Source organism: Diabrotica virgifera, chromosome 6 (assembly GCF_917563875.1).
Source record: "Diabrotica virgifera virgifera chromosome 6, PGI_DIABVI_V3a".
Classification (NCBI taxonomy): Eukaryota; Metazoa; Arthropoda; class Insecta; order Coleoptera; family Chrysomelidae; genus Diabrotica; species Diabrotica virgifera.
The window spans coordinates 79,662,075-79,678,440 of NC_065448.1; the positions used below are offsets into that span (position 1 = coordinate 79,662,075).

The window sequence follows — 16,366 nt, forward strand, 5'->3', positions numbered from 1 at the left end:
AGAGAAACAGAGAACAGGGTTAAAATAAATGGAAAGGAAACAGATAAGTTTAGGGTCGGTGAAGGGGTACGACAAGGAGACCCACTGTCATCACTGTTGTTTAGTATCCTTCTTGAAATAGTCATCAGAGAAGCCGAAATTAACAGGACAGGACTTGTATACCAACGAAAACACCAATGCTTGGCATTCGCTGATGACATAGTAATGATAGCCAGAAGCAAACAAGAATTAAAAGAAATACTAAAAAGACTAGAGGCGATAGGAAGAAAGAAAGGGATATACATAAACGAAGAAAAGACTAAATATATGGAATGGACAGAACGAGAATACACACAAGGACAATACCTGACAATAAACACAGAGGCAAAAATATATAAATTCGAGGAAGTAGAGAGATTCCAATATCTAGGAGCGACATTCACTAGGAGACCAAATATAAAAGAAGAAATCCAAGCGAGAATTATGGCTGGCAATCGTTGTATCTTTGCTCTAAACAACTTATTGAGAAATAAGAACATATCTAGAGGGGCTAAGATAAGAATATACAAGACAGTGATAAGACCTATAGTCTTGTATGCCAGTGAAACATGGACGATGAACAAATCCGAGCAAGTCATGCTTAAAGTATGGGAAAGAAAAGTCCTAAGAAAAATATTTGGCGGAAAGATATGGAATGGAATGTGGATAAGAAGACCAAATGTGGAATTGGAGAGGATGTATGGTGAACCAAACATAGTAGGGATCGTAAAATCACAAAGACTGAGATGGTTGGGACATATCCAAAGGATGCCAAACACGAGACTTCCCAAAAAAATACTAACGGGAGGAATAGGAGGAAAGAAGAAGAAAGGTAGACCGAAAACCAGATGGAAGAAAGATGTTGAAAAAGACATAGAAGAACTGAAAATCACAAATTGGAAAAATAAAGCAGCAAATAGGAGAGATTGGAAAGGAATAGTAAACCAAGCCATGGGCCTTCTAGGCCTGGAGAGCTAAACTATATATATATATATATATATATATATATATATATATATATATATATATATATATATATATATATATATATATATATATATTTCTAAGTACTTTGACAAGTATTTAGTACCTGAGTGTTATAAAACGCATCTCTTTCCCGTTATTTAAGCTTGAACCCTTAGATTTTAACAGTCGCGGAAAAAAATATACATTTAATTACCAATAACTTACTTTAAATTAACATTAAAGGGTTTTTCAAGTAAGCAATTTATTATATTTTTTATTAGCTTCAATTTTAGTGATGAAAACTTTTTTGTAAAAACTTACAATTTTTGAGTCATTTATGAAAAATCGCTCTAAAGCATGCATTTTCTTTCCAAAAATTAAAATATTTGATCTTTAATAACTCAAAAAGTATTGATTTATTTTAATCACATTATATAACAAATTTTGCTTACAATTTGTCCCTCTCTCGATTTGTGGGGTTATTTTTAATAAAGTAATTTTCACTCCCGAGAAGGGGTGACATATACCCCAGGCTAAAACCCCAAGTTGTTATTGTCAATTCGTGAAAATAAATGGAGATTTACCGAAATCGAAGGTACTAGTTGATTTTTACCTTCAGTGACTGCACTATAGAAAGAAAATGGCAATTCAATAATTGAGATGCGTATATTTTGCAAGCTCATAAATTATTAAACGATATGTAGTCGCCAAATAATTAATTTAAATTATTTTAAGAACAACTCTCTCTTAAGCCGGGAATATGGGGTCGTTTTCTTGCGAAGGGGTTGTAGCTCTATAATCGAAAGACGCGTGATTTAAGAGTTTATTCTTAGAATATAAGCTATACGAATTAAACTACTATTAACTTTTTTGTAAAAACTTAAAGTTTTTCAGTGATTTACAAAAAACCTTTTCAAAACATGCATTTTTTTCACAAATAATTAAAATCTTTGATCTTTAATAACTTAAAAAGTATTGACTTATTTTATTAACTTTATATAATAAATTTTGTTTTTAATTTGTTCTTTTATTGATTTGTGCATTTATTTTTTATAAAATAATTTTCACCCCCGAGAAGGGGCGGTATCCACCCTCAGGGTAAAGGCGCAAGGTGGTACCATGTCACCTTTGTTTCTTGACGTATCCTCTAACTACTGACCACTTTTCGTGAAAATCAATGAAGGTTCACCGAAATTGAAGGTAATCGTTGATTTTTACCTTCAGTGACTGCACTATACAAAATAAATTGCAATCTACTGATCTAAATGCGCGTAATTTGGAAGCTTATAAATTATTAAATGATATGTAGTCGCCAAATAATTAGTTTAACGCATTTTAAATACAACTTTCTCTTAAGCCGGGAAGATAGGGTGGTTTTCTGGCGAAGGGGTTGTAGCTCAATAATCGAAATGCTCTTGATTTAATAGTTTATTCTTAGAGTATATAAGCTATAGGAATTATATTCGCAATACGATATATTTTAAGTTTTCTCAGCATCTTTCTCTTAAGTTAAATCAATTAAAGGGTTGTTTGGGGGTGAAGGGGATGAGCTCAAAAATCGAAACTATATAATTTCAAGAGCTCATTAATAGCTCGTAATTCTGCCGCAAAAACCGTCTCAATATTCCTATTTTTAAGTAGTGGGGGGGGCTGACTCAGCCCCCCCCCACTAGGGTATTAAATTCCTGCTCAGTGGAACGAGCTCAAAATTTTTAGTTTGCGGAATATGAGAGCTCATAAATCAGGGCTATTTGTTTTTTAATTTTTGCAAGTGGGGGGGGCAGCTCAACACGGGTATGAGATAGAGTACATAAATGAACTTTTCTTGTTATTTTATATTATACCTAAGTTATTTAAGTATATCTATTATATTAATAATTCTGTAAGTTCTTTAACATATTAAATTTTCTCAATTTCAGTTTGCAAGCAGATTTTGAAAGCAAGTAACTGTTTATAAAAATCAAATGAAATGTCTTTATCATCTTTAGCAATCAGTCCTTCAACTTACTTTTTTATATCATTTGGAAATGATGAAAGTTTCACGGATTGTAATAGGTACTTCAAATTCAAATGTATTACTTAAGTTACAGATACTTTTAAAAATGTGTTTGGTGTGAAAAATCAATAAAGTCGATTCGCTAATCTGAGACACAACTGTGTAGTGACATTGGTAATTTTTTTTGTGAAGTTAGGTTGCTAGACGTGACTGAAAATTACTACACAACCAAACATACCTGCTGATAGCCAATATTTTTAATATTAAACAGACATGAATAACATGAACCTTACGCCAATCAATAATTATTTATTTAAACCAATATAATGTATTGATAACAAATGAGAAAATTATTTATTGTACAAAGTAAAAATATTTTGTAGAAATAAATTCATGGTAGAAATAAATACATAATAGCATGGTAATAGTGTTAGGTAGGAATTTTTGTGTTGTATGTTTCCTATTCCGAATGTGTCATATTCCAAATCTCAATCTTGGCTGAGCAAATTCAGTATACCTACCTATATTTAAACAGTAATATGTAATATAAATGTTATCTTGAAATCCTAAAATCTCTGAAATCCTGTTATCTTCTGACAACTCAAAAAAAAAAAGAATTTCAAATTAAGGATAAAATGTAGCAATAAAATTAAGGAAAATCAACATGTTTAGAGTGTTTTTTTTAATTTTCTATTTTCTTTTGTATTTTCCTTTGACAACGATGTTTTGCAGCTATATATCTCCAATACCATGTAATTTGATACAAGAAGAATACAATAAACAATGTTATTTTTAACTGAAATTCTTGTTATTCGAAACGGCCTCCCCCCAATTATTTCAGTTAACGAGGTTTTACTGTACTTCTAGTATATGATTTCAATGAAATTAATATACTTTAAACAAAAAAAAAAAGAAAAATTTGCATCAGGGATCGAACCCGCATATTAGAGTGATTTGGTTTGAAATTAAAGTGCTTAGCGTTTAGCCACACCCGTCATGTGGGAAGATAGACCAAAACTGAATGTTTTAAACTTTTTGACAGTTCCGAATTTAATCAAATTAGTTTGATTTTTGTGGAATTAAAATAATAAAATACAACAAAACATAGAGTAAGAAAACAATATATTAGATGAAGATTGGTAGAAATTTTGTTGGCTATCAAATTATGTATTTTTTTTATTTTATTTATTTCTTTCAACGGTAGAACCATTTACAAACGAGTACAAAAAAAAATAGTAAAAGTAAAAATCATATACAAAAAACATCAAAAATCAACGAATAAAAGACAATTAAACAACAAAATTTGTAAAATAAGACAGTAAATTCAGTAACAGAAGATAAAAAATATCACATATTTAAATCAATAAACTCAGAAGCTGCCTTTTAAAGACATTAATGCTTGGACAGAACGGATCAAATAGCATTTCATTGCATAAGCTGAGCATTCTCGACACGGGAAAATGACGAGCATACTCAGTCCTATGAAAAGGAATATAAAAGAGTGCAGTGTGTCGAGTTCTATGTATTGTGTTTAAGTACACATTATCCAACAATGACGGACAGTTGATAGCATTGTTTAGAATTTTGAATAGAAACAACATATCAGCTCTCAACCTGCGGTTCATCAGCGTAGCAATATTAAATTGAGACATTATTCCTGAATAATCTATGACGAAATTTTCAGTATTTCTTATATTAGTCTGTGCTTTATAAGCTAAGGATCTTAGAAACTTCCGTTGAACGCTCTCCAATCCATCAATGTAAACTTGATGAAATGGAGACCAAACAACAGAGCAGTATTCAAGTCCTGAGCGCACTAGAGAGCAGTACAGTAATTTGAATACAGTAGGTGAGAGATCATGACTGTTGCGATAAATAAAACCAAGATTGCGAAATCCTGTTTCCTTAATTTTAAGATAATGGCTTCTAAATGTCAATGCACAATCCAATAATACACCCAAATCTTTAATCTCGGTAACTGAATCCAAGAGTACATCATTAAGAACATATCTATTAGCTGTTAGATTATTTATACGACCAAATGAAATACAAGAACATTTAGTCGGATTTAGGCTTAAACCATTTTGTTTCGACCATAAACATATATTATTAACATCATCTTGCAGAAGATCTCTATCTGATATATCATGTATGTAACGAAATAACTTAAGATCATCAGCAAATAGTAGAAAGTGTGAGTTTTTGATAGCCTTACCAATATCGTTAATGAACAAGTTAAAGAGCAAGGGACCACAATGAGACCCTTGTGGGATACCAGAACAACAATGGAATTCTTTAGAAACATAATTGTTGATACGAACTTGTTGTGTACGTCCCATCAAAAAGCTTTTAATCCAATTGACAATGGGTTCACCAAAGCCAGACGCATGAAGTTTATGAACCAACAGGTTATGATTAACCCTGTCAAATGCCTTTGAGAAATCAGTATAAATGCTGTCGACCTGAATCTTATTCTCAAATCCACCCAACAAGTATTGTTGGTAGTTGACAAGATTTGTTACAGTTGACTTTCCGTTAGAAAAACCATGTTGCTCATCAATAATTATGTTTCGGCAAGCCCAGGTAATATTTATCGATACCATTTTATCTAGAAGTTTTGGTATTGCTGATTGAATAGTTATACCTCTATAATTATTTACACACTCGCGATTGCCAGATTTATAGATAGGTGTAAGAAAACTATTTTTCCAATAATGTGGAAATATAGATGATGACAATGATAAATTGAAAATTTGTTGTAAAGGTTTACAAAGGGAAAACATACAGTTCTTAATAAGTGCTGCAGGTATACCATCAGACCCTGAAGAATATGTAGTTTTTAAACTCATAATTCCCTCAAAAACATCTGTCAGACTAAATTCCAGAGTTTGGACATCTACACTGTACTCTAAATCAAAGTTAGGTAAATTATACTCACTATTATTATATGTACCCGAAAAATAATTGGCAAATATATTGACTATTTCCTCACCACACTGAGCAATTACATCCCCACCTTCATTAGACATTACATTAGGATAAGCGTTAGACCCACGTGTAGCATTAACATGTCTCCAAAAAGAGCGGGGATCGCTTGAAAGATTTGCTTGAATATTCTCTAAATAGTTTTTATAACATACTGCTTGTAATGATTTACATCTTTCCCTTAACACTGAAAATTCCTCATATGAGTTGCCTGATGCTTTAAAATTCCGGTGAGCTGTTTTTTTCTGTATGACAAGTTCAATCAATTCTCGTGAAAACCAAACTGGAAAGTTCAATGACTTAAACCGATTGACAGGAACAAACATATTGATGGCGTCATATAAAATATGGTAAAAATTTTCTATGCAGCAATTAATATCTGATACATCTAATACCTCGTTCCAAGGAATTGATGCTAAATGTTCATTTAAAACCTGATAATTACATTTTTTAAAATCATGATAAAAGACATCATATTTAAGAAATAAATTTAAATTAGCTGCAGGTAACAATATAGTATAAGCTGAATGATGTTGAGAAGTATTTAATAGAATATCAGTAGAAATCGACACAACTGCATCCCTCTGCGTACAAAAAACTAGATCTAAAAATTTATTATTAAGGTTAGGCAAAGTATTTACTTTGACGTATTAAGAAAATTGTAGCAAGTACAAACAATATTTGCTGGATAGTGTTGAGGACACTCAACTGTTACTTCATCATTAAGATTATACCAGGATGCCTCAGGTAGGTTGTAGTCACCACAAATACAGAACTCACAGTCACTGAATCTATCTGCTAAGTCCAAGATACAGGTGGAATGCTCCTCATATAATGACCCAGATGACCGTGGAGGAAAGTACACAGCACCAATGATTAACTTTCTAGTAGCACACATGACCTGTGCAAATACATGTTCCACAGAGGAATCGATAGGCTTAACCATCATTGAATGAAGGCGCTTATGGATAGCAATAAGGACACCACCACCACGAGTCTTCGAACTAGTTTGAGTGTCTCTGTCGTGCCTATACACATTAAAGTCACTCAATCTTAATTCAGCATCTAAGATTTTAGAAGTAAGCCACGTTTCAATGATAATAATAATATCATAACTAGAAAGAACCACAGCATGTCTGAAATTTTGAAGTTTGGTGCACATACCCCCAGCATTCTGAAAATATAATCTCAATGATCGTTTTTTGAATTATTAAATTTCTTGACGATTCTGGGCACCCCATTAAAGTACTTGATCCTCAAGTCCTCTTCACCCTGTGTTTTCCTGTGTTCCAATTCCTGATAAACTGCCTTCACTTTCTCACATTGCAATAGGGTAAGATCAGCTCCAATTCGCAGATTTGAACCCAATAAGGCTCTGCGCTGTTTTAAACAAGAGATAACAAGGGCTGAATCATTGAATGCGACTTTAAGAGGTCTTGTTTTATCCGCTAGTCGACCAAGACGAAAGGCTTTATAGGTGCAGTTGGTTACACCAATTTTATTGAGAACTCCACGTACCTCATTTCTGTCATGTTCAGCACGGATGTTAGAATCACTTGAATGGTTTTCAGGTACATTGTATATAATAATATTTTTGGCTCTCCGGCTCCTGTCTTCTATCTCCTCAAAAACTGCATCAGTATTTAGTGTTTGGGAAGATTTTAACTCCTGAATCTCCTTTTTAAGACTAACCACCTCTTGTTGAAGTTCCTGGACAATCCTGACCACCATGGGCGCTGATTTAAATGCATTACGACACTCAACACAAAGATAGAGAAGGTTTCTTTTTTGTAGAACCACAGCCCTTGCTTCTGAGCTTGAGAGGCCTGAGCAACCCTCTGACAAGTGAAACACTACTCGGCAGCAGTCACAGTATAAGGGTTTATCTTTACCTTCAATGGAATATTTACATTTAGTACACAGTTCTGAAGGCATTTTATCCTCACTTTTGAATTTTAATTTAATGCAGAAATGACTATTGACAGCTGAATCTTATGTGTAAAATATATAAATAAATAAAGATATTAATCCTGATCACGGAGTAGTAGCCACTTCATAAAAATTATAATGTTTCCAAAACAAATTAACCTTATCAGCACAGGTTTTAATGTTAATTACTTTAGTTAAAAAAAGATACTTTCACTCACAATTATAATTAAATAAATTCGCTGATTTCACAAATAATGTTCACACAAATTTTTTCCTAATGCATTAAAAACAAACTGCAGATTTTTATGCATCTACAGATATGAATTTCAGCCAATAATTCGGTGTTTTTCTCAACTAAAAACCACAAAAAATATGTAAACAACAAAAACGTGTATCTGTAAATGACAATACTTTGAAAACCTATGTAAATCAAAGCATTACCTGGAAGGTTGTTACTTACATGTTACATTTTCCAAATAGGTACCTATGTTTTTTTTTATTACAATACTGAAACATTTACAATTACGTACCTGTTGCTTTTAAAAACTATTTAAAATGTCACTAAAATTATAAACGTGCTTTTGTTTCTGTCACAACAATAAAAACTAATAAACAATATTTGTTTACCCATAACCGACATATTGAACAATTATTAACAGGTCATTGTAATTACCCAATCAGAGCATGTATAACACTTCAGCTGCGCCCAGGACCATATATATACCAGGGGTGGGCAAAGTGCGGCCCTCGAGCCGCATTTTTTTTAAAGGCCCTCGGGCCTTTATACATTTATTTGCGGCCCGCGGAAAAAAGTGAATTATTTTCATTTAAAGATTTTTTTAATTAGTGCTAATATTAATAAATAAATATAGATAATGCAGGTATTAATTAACAATTTCGCAGCGGGTGATTTTTCCGCAAATTTTCAACATAACGCGGGCAATTATTTGGGTTTCCGTCAGAGTTCTGTCGGCTCCCTGAATGAAATCCACGAAATTTCAACAAATGGAAACGATATTTTTGAAGTAGTCTGGAACTGTTTGGAAAACTTTAAATTAACGCTGTAACCTAGTAAGTGTAATAACTGACGGAGCACCAAATTTAAGAGGAACAAATATTGTAATGTTGAGAAAACTTGATTACGTCCATGAACAATTTTCAGAACATTAGTTGTTATTTTTCACTGCTTAATCCATGAGCAGGTATTGCGCAAAAATGTTTTGCAAGTAGTCAACGCCAACATCATTTCAATTATAACTAACAAAAACAATGAAGGGAATCTAAGATTTTTCAAATTTATAAGTTTGTTTATTGTGATTTAAATGACGTGTGTTGCGTATTATGTATGATGCGTGTTGCATCTATTTAAGCACGGAATTTCCCTTCAAATATTTAAGTAACTAATAGCAATGTGAAAATAGAATTCACTATTTTATTTATGAATAAGCCACAATTTAAGTTTGAAATTAAATTTATTTGACGTTTCCATTTACACTTCTGAAATCGTTATCAAAATACAAAACATTAATAAATTAAACTAATTAAATAAATGCTTAATTTATTAATGTTTTGTATTTTGATAACGATTTCCGAAGTGGAAATCGAAACGTCAAATAAATTTAATTTCAAACTTAAATTGTGGCTTATTCCCAATAAAAATAGTAAATTGCATAAGATTTCACAAGGAAATAGCTTCAAAACAATATTAAAAAAAAAGAAATAGGTTCAGAGTTAAAATAAAAATAAATAAATATATAGATACACATATATTTGAGGGAAATACCATGCTTAATTAAGTGCGAATGCTGTTTAGGGGGAAAGGTACGGTTTGAAAAAAATTTTTGTTTGAAATTTTTTATTTTTTAAGTTATTTTAAATAAAAGTACATAAATAAATAAATAAATAAACTTCAAGAATACTCTCTAAAATTTTCAGCTTGACCGGAGTAAAATTACCGGAAGTAAAGCATATTTTATATCCCTACCTTCGACTCGCTTTGCAGTAGCTTGAGCGTAGTGAGAAACGTTCAACAGCTGTTCCCATCTCTTTTGTAAATTACTCTACGATTCAAAAACATATTCCGGCGTGCATCACTTTGCTATGTGACAGACAAAAAACAAATTGAAATAAAAGTTGTCAAACCAAACGCGTTTTTCTCAAAACTGCTTTTTTCAAAGGCGGTGGACATTGTAACTCAAAAACTACCTACTTGACAGATACACCTGAAATTTTTCATAGATTTTCTTTGGACATTTCGTGAGGTAACTCTGTCGAGATATGTTTTGGTTAACAATAATAAATATGTTAATTTTCACCCTTTTTTTTACAAAAATTTCCTTATTTTGACTGGTATTTTGAGTGATATCAAAAACTCAAAAATCGTTAAAACTAAAAAACTCAACAGCGTTACCTCGAGAAACTCATAAGTTAATAAAATATTTTTGAATTTTTTGTTTCATATGATCCATTGACGAGTTCTATTGCAAAATCCATTTTTTCTTGGAGCTGCCTGTAAAAATTTGCCACCGTTGGCTTATTTTTCAATATTTGGTCTTGATTTTTTTTTAATATTCTTTGAATTGTACTGAATATGTTTATTTAATTTAACCATGCCCCCCACCCGTAAACAAAATTAGTAAAAAGTTAAAAATTCGAACATGTTAGGGTAACAAATATTGCGGCCCTCGGTAATAGACCAAAAATATTTTGTTGCCCTTACTGAAAAACGTTTGCCCACTCCTGATATATACATTTACTCCCAAACGCGCCTAAAGAAGTATTACTTAAAAAATTGCTTTGTTACTTTTCATCTTTTATTTTTAAAAATAGTTTTACCCTCCACTCTTTTGCTAGATTTTTGAGACTCCTTATCACAACATAAAATTAATTTTGATTTCTTGTATCCTTCAGCCTATTTAAAATATTACTTTACTCAGCTGAGATTCATTTTGACAGGTTCAGAGTAGGAAACATATAACACAAAAATTCCTACCTCACACCGTTAACTGTTTAAATCAACATAAATAAGAGTTTTAAGGCCTTGTACACTGCAATCAGCTAGGTACTGATATTAACCCGGCACCTGCCACGTGGGGTGCTACCAGCACCCCGTAACACATTTTTATCAAATATTTGGTATTTCAAGTTTGGTAACCGAGCTGTGCGTCATAGTAGCTTTCTATAATATTATATAGCATATATGTGTTAGTGTTTGAAGTGGTTATTTAGTGTCATTCTGAACTTATAGCTCTAAAGTCGAATTGGGGTGTCATCATCTGGCACTTTAATTTTTAAATTTTTTTTTGTATTTTTGATAAACAGGTCAAATTTACATTTTTTATTGAAATAACTGATTTAAATTATTAATATAGACTCTATACTCACTAAATCTTAATTTTTTTAGATATTTTACTTGACTTCATTTATTATGGCTTGGTACTTGCTAATTTACTTATAACACCTTTTTCATTTTATTTTCCCACTTTTATAACATATTAGTGGCTAATAAGTTAATAAAACATGTTTATTTATATTCTTGTGTTACTCAACACATTATTTTGTCTTTTAAACAAGTAGATCACAGAAAATTTTTAAGGGGTGCTGTGAGCACCCCACGTGGCAGTTGGCGCCTTGAAAAGCCACGTGGCAGGTGCCGGGTTAACCCCAAAAAAGATTTTGATTTCTTTGGTTACACACTCATTGTTTTCTACTTTTGACACGCATTGAAAAACTTACAGAAAGTTGGTCAGTCTATGACAAGTATTATATCCAGTTCCACCATCAGACTGTAAATCAATTGCTAATCGTCAATTCGACGATTTAAATCAATTAGCAATGGTTATTTTTCAAACGAGTTGCACCATTCTAAAGAACTATTGGTTCACAAACCGACAATATATATATAAGTGGCAACATCGTCTTACTACAAATTATTTCATTTGAATCCGAGTGTGGTCTGTCAAAGAAAGTTTGGAAGGTTATTTATGAAATTGAATTGTCAATTAGTCAATTGAACCAACACTGTTATTGCTTATTCAATATCTAAAAATAATTCTGTGGCTTGGTTCTAAAAGGGCCAATGTCAAATTTTTATTTTTTTGTACAGCTTTCTTTTGAATTTAATATTGACCAAACAAAATGCAAAAAATTTACACTGGCCCTTTTAGCATTAAGCCACATTATGTGACTTGGTGTTAAAATGGCCAATTTCAATTTTTTGCATTTTGTTTCGTCAATATTAAATTCAAAAGAAACTGTACAAAACAACAAAAATTTGACATTGGCCCTTTTAGAACCAAGCCACATAATTAAAAATGCATTTATATAAATTAATAATGGTACCGACAATACTATTTTTTAAAATCAACTTATTTTTTAAATCATACACTATGATGATACTTTTACAACTGAGCTAAGAACACTAAAAAATATAAACAGTGAAAAATTATTCCAATAACCGCAGAAAATCGGTTGGTTACTTTTGACAGATCAAAAATCATCGGTTCCAATTGAGTAATGGTTGGTGCAATGTATTTTAAAATAAAACGGCAATCCAAATCAAAAAATCAATCGTTTATTTGTTGGTGCAACTGGACATTAATACCTGGTTGCTCCAACAAATATTAAGCTGAAGAATTACCGTAAGCTTAAATATAAATGTAAATCCTTATGCTGGTGCCACACTAGCGTCTAATGCCGTTAATTATCGCATTATTTGACATATTTCTAATGCAAATAATACGATAATTAACAGTATTAGATGCTAGTGTGGCCTCAATATTAAATTATTTAGCCCCCCAGATCTGTTGGTGCAACCAGGCATAAGTTGTATACTAAATAATCTCCAAATGGAACTTTTTAAAATTTCTGAAACAATTGTTTTACAGAGCCCCTGTATGTTGGGGTCCCTTATATTTGATACGGCGGTAGCTATGCCCCTGTATTGATAGTAACGAGCGATCCACAATTATTGGGATCAAAGCAATCCCTGCAAAAAATTACGTATGTATTGTTTTGATTTGAAAGACAGCCGGAGTGTGACGTCACGGCCAACTGCGGCTATATTCAGTGTTGTTATGATCACTTCCACTTTCCAAATAAAAAATTGAAAACACTTTGAAAAAATAACCATCTCAAGAAGTTGATGTACGTACACTGACAGGTGACAGGTATCTGTCAAAGTTGACGTAAACTGGAAAGTATATCTGAATTAATAATAGACATGCACTGTATAGCTATTGCTGTCGTTCAGAGCCACCTATGGTGACAATAATTTTGGATCCCACGTTATGTATTGGTATGTATCAAACACGATTCGCTAGACTTCCCGATATCTTGTTACTAAATGTATTATCATCGCCTTTCGCTGAACTCAATTTACAAGTTTGTTTGAATTGGCGAGAAAGCATCACCTTCACTATAAAATAAAAGTTAAACCAGTACTAGTTGAATAAGAGGATAGGATGCTTACGGATATGACATTTATATCAATGAATTCTGCTTCACTTACTGATGATTGTACAGATGTACAATGAATTTTTATTTTGGAGGCAATTTTTTTTTATGTAATTTCCATTTAAAATATGTTTTATTTTTAAAAGCCACCGCCATTATATACCATGAAATGACAACTGACAACGCTTTCATATGCTGAAAAAGGGTAATTCTAACCAGTGTTGGCATAGTTATACAAAGTATGTTTTCTTATAAAAAAATGAACATTATTTTTTATTAAATATTTTGTTTTTAACTTTTTAACAAACAATTACTGCAAAAATGAATAACCATTTTCAATTTCGTTGCAAAACGAAAATACAGCCAGACCGTACAGTAGAGTAACATTATGTTGTTTTATATGCCATTAGATTGAAAACTTAGTCTTTTGCTAGCAGTTGCCGCTCGGGCATCTATGCCATTTCGTTCGTTGCAATCCGTGACTGCACTCCGGGGTTTGTTTTGGTTGGATCAGGGAGAACAGCATATGTGCCTCCTGATGAGAGACTAATAAGTTTCGAAACCGGTAGAGGTGCTTGCTGCACTCTGATTGGACTAGAATACTAGAATATGGTGCGGCTGTATTTTCGTTTTGCAACGAAATTGAAAATGGTTATTCATTTTTTATTTACATTTACTCTGATTGGAGTACGAAGGGAACCATTCTCGTTGGAACTTTACCGCGCTGAGCAGATGGGACGTGAATTATAATTTGTAAAATTCCCTCATCTTCCTTAGTTCAGCACCTCTACCGGTTTCGAAACTTATTAGTCTCTCATCAGGAGGCACATATGCTGCTCTGCTTGATCCAACCAAAACAAACCCCGGCGTGCAGTCACGGATTGCAACGAACAAAATGGCACAGATGCCCTAGCGGCAACTGCTAGCAAAAGACTAAGTTTTCAATCTAATGGCATATAAAACAACATAATGTTACTCTACATCCCACCAGACTGAAAACAATGGGAACCTTCTCTGGATACACCTCCGAGGCTTCTACAATTTACAAGCCATAACGGATGCTGAGACTAAGGAAGATGAGGGAATTTTACAATTTATAATTCACGTCCCAGCTGCTCAGCGCGGTAAAGTTCCAACGATAATGGTTCCCTTCGTACTCCAATCAGAGTAAACATGTAAATCAAAAATGAATAACCATTTTCAATTTCGTTGCAAAATGTACCTACAAAATAGTACAAGAATCTTGAAAATCGGAGTACAAATAATAAAGTTATAAGATGTCAAACTTAATCAAAAATTTTGAGTGGCGGAATTTTGTGCCGGTGAGTGACAGAAGAATTTTATATTCATCATTGGCGCGCATACGAGTAATGGTCTGAATTAAAAAAATAGTACGCCACTGAGATAAGTCAAATTAAAAATAATTTTTGAGTTCCTTGTATAATTTATGACAACAAATATATCTTGCCTTTTTTTCATATGAGGCGCCGTTTTTATGCAAAAAAATAAAACATCTTAACGCTAACAAAGTATTCGAGGTAGTTTCCATACACATAGAAAAATGTTAAAACACTTAAATCATAAGAATTATTATTTTAATTTTACGAATTAATACTTAAAATAATTTAATTTATCAATTCAATTTACTATTTTAAGTTGGTAATAAGCCAATTTTGTGACTTATTCCCAACTAAAATACTAAATTGATATGACAAAGTAATAACTTGTAAAATTATGATATTAATTCTTCTTACTTATGCGTTTTATTCACTTTGTAAAAATTTCTTTTGTCGGTGTTCTATCGGTAAATCTTTTCTCAGAAGGGTTTGAACACAATAATGAAAAACACCTTTGTAGGCGAAATATTTATTGCTAAGTACTAATAAGCATTACAATGTACAATAAACTTTATGCAAATTAAGTATCTTTACAATTATGCAAATAACACCCTAATATTTTCTCAGGGTACGCGAAATCCTTCAGGTAGATTAGACCCTCGAGGTAGACCGAGTACTATTGTTGCACCAAAGGAAATAGGAATGAAATAAGTTAAAGATAACATAACTGTTACTACTTAGTAGTATCGGGTACTAGTAACAATAATGTTGTTCTGAAGCTATTTTCTTGTAGCATTTTTGCAATTAACCAGCTTTGATGGGAAATAACAAATAAACGCAACTCATAAATACAGTAGAGCGTCGATAATCCGAACTAATTGGTACAGGGGTAGTTCGGATTATCAAATTGTTCGGATTATTGAACATATGTTCAAAATACATACAAAGCTCATAAACATAGTACATATGTACATACGTTTTAGTTACAAGGAATAAAACACCTGCATAATAAACAAATATAGGTATTGTATGTATTTCTGCATAAACAAAACAAAAATCCGCGGTCATATTTTGCCCATTTAAAGTCTTCTATAATATATGTCTAGTATAATGTCTTCTAGTATAATATATGTCTGAATTGCCGATATAAATGAGTCAGATTAAATAAATTATTAGAAGAATTTTTTTTTACTAAGCAACAACATTTTTGTTTAATTCATTAATATTTTTTGTATTTTGACAACGACGCCCCATTTGGGCGTCGAAACGTTAATAAAATCATTTTTTTAGTAAAATTGTGGCTTATTTCCCATCAAAACTAGTTAATAGAGTTAATAGTAACAATAACTAATAAAAAAAGGAAAAAAGAATACTTACCTGAATTAACTTAAAACAAAATTTCTAAAAGGATTAGTCGGCCGAGTTTGTCATACTCAAAATGAAATGCGATGTTACTTCTTACACAGTAAAATGATTACTAAACTAAACACTGTAGATGGTGGTTAAACATGTGGTTGAAAGGTACTGAAAAATTTCGTGGTGGTGTGTATGCAGTAACGCACGGTTAACCGGTCGTAGAAAAAGTTTTTTTTTACACTTGTGGTCATTTTTACTCCCGTTTTCTATTTTCTTCGTTAATTTTTCTTTGTAACAAAATTTTTATAGTTGGTTTGTATTTTAG

The 16,366-nt window shown here is 32.1% G+C and overlaps 1 protein-coding gene across 2 annotated transcripts in view; it reads left to right on the forward strand.

The window, feature by feature from the left end:
• LOC114344297 (zinc finger protein 43-like) overlaps positions 1–16,366 on the forward strand; it is a 28,975-nt gene that overhangs the window by 3,856 nt on the left and 8,753 nt on the right. Inside the window, exon 2 of one of the 2 annotated variants that reach the window (XR_003654681.2) lies at positions 2,904–3,413. The exons of the other annotated variant lie outside the window; for it this stretch is intronic. The gene's annotated coding sequence lies outside the window, so the exon portion shown is untranslated. Of the gene's footprint in view, positions 1–2,903; positions 3,414–16,366 lie in introns of those variants that run through there. 2 annotated transcript variants of the gene reach the window in all.